Below are 6040 nucleotides of genomic sequence, written 5' to 3'. Positions count from 1 at the left end.
ACCAGCTTTATAGGCATTCGACCTCTACTGTCACACAGGGTCTCCTGCTTAGAAGGGCGCACGCTAGATTTAACACTCTGCTGTCCTCATCTTGAAATTCTTAATAATTTTTTAACAAGACCTACACATTTTCATTTTACACTGGGCTCCACACATTCTATGGCTGGTCCTGTGTAGGGAGACAGAGGCCCTGGTCTGTGGAAGAGGTAGGATATTCATGCAGGGGCAGAGTTGCAGGCAGGGTTTGAATTAAGCACCAAAAATATCTTGTTCCCTGCCCTCCTCTCCCTCCTCCCTCATTTCTGACAGAAGCTGGGGTAGGAGAGGGGCAGGGAGGTGACTTTGGAGCAGTTACTCATCGTCCCCTCAGCCCCTCTGATTTTCTTATTCTCTACCAGACCACGGAAATGGGAGAGGTGGGGGACTCATCGCCTGCAGCATCAGAACTGAGGAAACAGGGACCAGGGAAGCCGGGAGAGGAGAGAGAAGGAAGAAGAACCATGTACGAACGGCCTTGCCGCGCCCCTGCTCCCCTGCACCGGCAGCCCATTTAATCACACTAATTCCTAAGCAAGCTAATTCCTGATGGAGCCACCCTCTAAAGCTCTCACATGTTCATCTGTTTATCGCTTTACTGCCTCTGCCTGGTCCTCAGTTAAAGCTTGGTCACCTTTTACCCTGATGATTCCACAGTCTCCTGCGAAACTCCCCACCTTCCTAGCCCGGCTGCAGCCCACTCTGCCCTCGGCTGCTAGTGGGTTCTCTGCAGCTCCCTTGCTTAAGGCCCTTCTTCACTCTCCACCTCCTGTGAGACCAAATCTAGACTCCTGGGCACCAAAGCCACCAAGGCCCTTCCACATGAGGGGCCCTTATACCTCTGGGGCCTCAGCTCTGCCTCCTACTCACCCCCAACCCCTACCCTGGCCCCCTAGGCTCCACACATCAATATGGAGCTTCTTTTATTCCTTGACCAGTTTATGCAGGGCTTGAAACATCCCCCCAGCCTGCTGCCGCTTCTTCATCTAGCTAATCTGGATAGTAAGTCACAACTAGGTTTAAACATCACTTTAAGCTTTCTCTGGCTTCTTGAGTCCCTAGAGACTTTGTGACTGAATGAAGAAGTAATGAAAAATTAGGGAGTTCAAAATTCAAGAGGTGTAAAAGGGTAGTGAACAGTCTCTCCCTCCTTTTCTCTCTCTGGTTTCATTCCTGGAGAAATCAATGTTCCAGTTTCTCATGCAGCCTTGCAGAGATATTTTATGCACACACAAGCCATATAAATGTTCTCCCCTTTTTACACAAATGGTAGCACTCCCATGCTATTCCGAGCTTTCATCTGGATTTCTTTTTATACCTTACCTACACCTGTATTTCACTTACATTTCATCCACATATACTCCTGAGCCTTGCTTTTCATTTTACACTGTACTTTAGTTTTTGATTTGTTGGTCAAGATTTCAAACTCCTTGAGGGCATGGAGCAAGTCTTTTTGTTTGTTTGTTTGTTTGTTTGTTGAGATAGTCTCACTCTGTCGCCCAGGCTGGAGTGCCGTGGCACGACCTCAGCTCACTGCAACGTCCGCCTCCCAGGTTCAAGCAATTCTCCTGCTCAGCCTCCTGAGTAGCTGGGATTATAGGCATGCACCACCACACCCAGCTAATTTTTGTCTTTTTAATAGTGATGGGGTTTCACCATGTTGGCCAGACTGTTCTCAAACTCCTGACCTCAAGTGATCCATCAACCTTGGCCTCCCAAAGAGCTGGGATAACAGGCGTGAGCCACTGCGCCCAGCTAAGCCTTTTTAAAATTTTGTATTTCTAGCACCAAGAGCATGATAGGTTTAAAAGACTATGTGTGGGCCAGGCGCAGTGGCTCACACCTGCAATCCCAGCACTTTCGGAGGCCAGGACTGGCAGATCGCTTAAGCCCAGGAGCTCAAGACCAGCCTGGGCAACATGGCAAAATCCCATCTTTACAAAAAATACAAAAATTAGCTAGATGTGGTGGCACATGCCTGTGGTCCCAGCTACTTGGGAGGCTGAGGTGGGAGGGTCGCTTGAACCCAGGTGGTCAAGGCTGCAGTGAGCTGTGATCACATCACTACACTCCAGCCTGGGCACTGGAGTGAGATCCTGTCTCAAAAAAAAAAAAAAAGACTATGTATTTTATAACTTATAGGCTTACACAGGACACAGTGGTCTGCACCTGTAGTCCTAGCTGCTCAGAAGGCTGAGGCAGGCTACAGTGTGCTATGCCCTGGGCCCCTTCACCAGAATAAAACCATTGGAAGAGGCTTTCAGACTGCTGTGAGGAGAAAGAGAGGTTCTTCCTACGCTACTAGATATAGAAAGAGATGGAAATGTAAAGGAGGTCTCAAGAGAAGCTGGAGCTAGGAGAAGGCCAGCTGGGATAGTAGTGAGTGTCTAAGTGTTTTACCAACTATGGGTTCTAGAATCAAGTCAGTAGATTGTGACCAGTTTAAAAAAATATAAACTACATAGAAAATATCAGAGGCTGGGTGTGGTGGCTCATGCCTGTAATCCCAGCACTTTGGGAGACCGAGACAGACGGATCACCTGAGGTCAGGAGTTCGAGACCAGCCTGGCCAACATGGTGAAACCGTCTCTACTAAAAATACAAAAATTAGCCAGGTGTGGTGACTCACACCTGTAGCCCCAGCTCCTGGAGAGGCTGAGGTAGGAGGATCATTTGATTGCGACACTGAACTCCAGCCTGGGCAACAGAGTGAGACCTTGTCTCAAAAGAAAAAAAAAAAAAAAAGGAAAGAAAAGAAAAAATAGAGGGTACTTTTACGTGTGTAAGGGTAAATATTATTTCTTTTCATTTGTTTGAGACAGGGTCTTGCTGTGTCACCCGGGTTGGAGTGCAGTGGCCTGATGACAGCTAACTGCAGCTTCAACCTATGGGGCTCAAGTGATCCTCTTCCCTCAGCCTCCTCAGTCACCGTGACTAGAGGAGCACATGCCACCAAATTGGCTAATTTTTAAATTTTTTGTAAAGGTGAGGTCTCACTACATTGCCCAGGTGGTCTCAAATTCCTGGGCTCAAGTGATCCTCCCACCTCAGCTCCCACAAAGTGGTGTGAGCCATCACACCAAGTCAAATATTATTTTTGTTTAATTTACTATTTTTTGTTTGTTTGTTTTTACAAGGTTAGTCAAGTGAAGCAGTGGGATGGAGTACATATTATTTCTTAAACCTTTCTTTCAGTTTTGTGCATGTGTGTATGTGTATACTGGTTTCTGATGAAAAACAGATATCTTACTGAGAGTCTTAGTACAAACAAACAAAAAATGGTGAAAGTCATGGAGAAATAATGAAAAAGCTCATGGTGAGTAAAGTCCTAAATTGGGAATGAGGATTCACAGACGAACCAAGCCTCAGAGAGGAAGGCAGGCTACCTTTTGTGGAGCCCAATCTCCATCTGAGTGCAGAAATCTTCCTACACTCACAACTGACAAACAGCTTTGAGCCTCTCCGGAAGACTTCAGGCACCAGCAGCTCAGTATTTCTCAAGCCTGTTGAAACCACCTTTGCAAAGATTCTGACAGTAAAAGAAATCTGACATGGTCAACTCCATCTTGCCTCTAGCCTCACAGACGGCTGTCTTCGGCTCATTCCTGCACAAAGGCCAAACTAAACATGGGAGGAATTTGGTTTATAGTTTAACTTGAAAGCAAGGACGATAATGGTCCCTCCCTAAAACTAACCTCCTCCTTGCTCAGGGACCAAAAATGTAGGCGTAGTTTCTATAATCCTTTACTGCTCAGAGGTCATGTGGCCAGAGGTCACAAGATTTGTGATTTGCCCGCCCTGTAGATAACATCACTACTGTAAAACCTAGGCTTGGTCTTTTGAGATGCATTCTGGCAACTGACAGACCCCACCTAGATCAGTGATTCATGACTCAACTGGGCCTGTGGCCCCACCAAGAGGCAGATGCAGCACAGAAGGACCATTTTCCACACCCCTGTGATTTAATCCCTAACCAGTCAGCAGTGCCCATTCCTAGCCCCCTGCTCATCAAATTGTTCGTAAAAACCCCAATTTATGAGCCTTCAGAGAGACTGATTTGAGTAATAACTCCATCTCCAAGCTGGGCACAGTGGCTCACGCCTGTAATCCCAGCACTTTGGAAGGTCGAGGCGGACGGATTACCTGAGGTCAGGAGTTCAAGACCAGCCTAGCCAACATGGCAAAACTCCATCTCTACTAAAAATACAAAAATTAGCCGGGTGTGGTGATGCATGCCTGTAGTCCCAGCTACTTGGGAGGCTGAGGCAAGAGAATCGCTTGAACCCAGGAGGCAGAGATTGCAGTGAGCCAAGATCACACCACTGCACTCCAGCCTAGATGACAGAATGAGACTCTGTCTAAAAAAATAAAAATAACTCCATCTCCCACGTGGCAGACCTCATGTCAATTGAACTCTTTCTTTAATGCAATGCTGAGGTCTTGGTGAATTGGTTTGGTCTGTGCAGTGGGCAGGAAGAACCCCTGGGTGATTACAGCGTTCTGCCAATAGACAGCTCAAGTCGTTAGAACGTTCATCCTCTTTGCCCCTCTAGCTTCCACCCATGAGTTCTAATTCTCCACCTCTGTTGTGATCCAGACTAGGAACAAACAGGCAAATAAACTAAGAAAGCTATCTTGTGACCTCTAAGTTTCGTTTTCCTCCTGGTATAAGTATTTGTGTTTCTCAAGTATCTGAGCTTCCATAGACTTCACTATTCTAGTTGTTTCTCTAGCAGTTACCATTCTTGACTATATTATGGATCAGATATAGATATAAGGACTTTTCATTTCTATTTTACTAATTCTCACAACACTATGCAAAAGGTACTATTATTATCCTTTTGCATATGAGGCTCAGGACACTTAAATTGCTTACCCAAATTACACAGCCAGTTAGTGGCAGGATGAAATTTACCAATGTCTTTGTGTGATACCTAGAATTTATCTCAATCCTCCAGATGTGGTTTGACTGGCCCAAAGTAGAGAATCTTTATCTTTACTTCCCCTTGGTGGGCAAACTTTTCTTTTATTTAAAACAGAGATGGGGTCTCACTATGTTGCCCAAGCTGGTCTCAAACTCCTGGCCTCAAGTGATCCTCCTGCCTCGGCCTCCCAAAGTGCTAGAATTGCAGGCATGTACCACCTTGCCCAGCCTAACATTCTTATGTATGTCTCTAGGTGCACATATGCACACATTTCTGTGAATATATGGGCAAGAGTGAAATTGCTAAAGCATAGGGTCTAGCATCTCCAAGTTTAGTAATGTCAAACTGTCTTCCACCAATTTACACTCCTACGAAGGTTCATATTATTCCATATTCTTAACATCGGCATTGGCGCCAGGCGCGGTGGCTCAAGCCTGTAATCCCAGCACTTTGGGAGGCCGAGACGGGTGGATCACGAGGTCAGGAGATCGAGACCAGCCTGGCTAACACCGTGAAACCCCGTCTCTACTAAAAAATACAAAAAAAACTAGACGGGCGAGGTGGCGGGCGCCTGTAGTCCCAGCTACTTGGGAGCCTGAGGCAGGAGAATGGCGTAAACCCGGAGGCGGAGCTTGCAGTGAGCTGAGATCTGGCCACTGCACTCCAGCCCGGCGACAGAGCGAGACTCCGTCTCAAAAAAAAAAAAAAAAAAAAAAATCAGCATTGGCATTCTGGTGAGTGTGTAGTGGTATCTGATTGAGTTTTTAATTTGCATTTGCATGATGACTAATGATCTCTTGCATCTTTTCATATGTATATCAGTTATTTTCAGTTTCCTTTCTCAGTGAAGTGCCCGTTCAAGCCTTTTATTTTTCTATTAGATTGTCTTTTCTTATTGATTTTTAGGATTTTTCTTCTTCTTCTTCTTCTTCTTCTTTTTTAAACCCAAACTGTGTATTTCCCCTACTTTATTTTATTTTTGACACAGGATCTTGCTCTGTCACCACAGTTGGAGTGCAGTGGCGCAATCACGGCTCACTGAAGCTTTGACCCCAAGGGCTCAAGCCATCCTCCTGTCT

This window comes from Trachypithecus francoisi, unplaced genomic scaffold, assembly GCF_009764315.1.
Source record: "Trachypithecus francoisi isolate TF-2019V2 unplaced genomic scaffold, Tfra_2.0 Lachesis_group20, whole genome shotgun sequence".
In the NCBI taxonomy this organism is placed as follows: domain Eukaryota; kingdom Metazoa; phylum Chordata; class Mammalia; order Primates; family Cercopithecidae; genus Trachypithecus; species Trachypithecus francoisi.
This window is presented reverse-complemented; position numbering follows the sequence as displayed.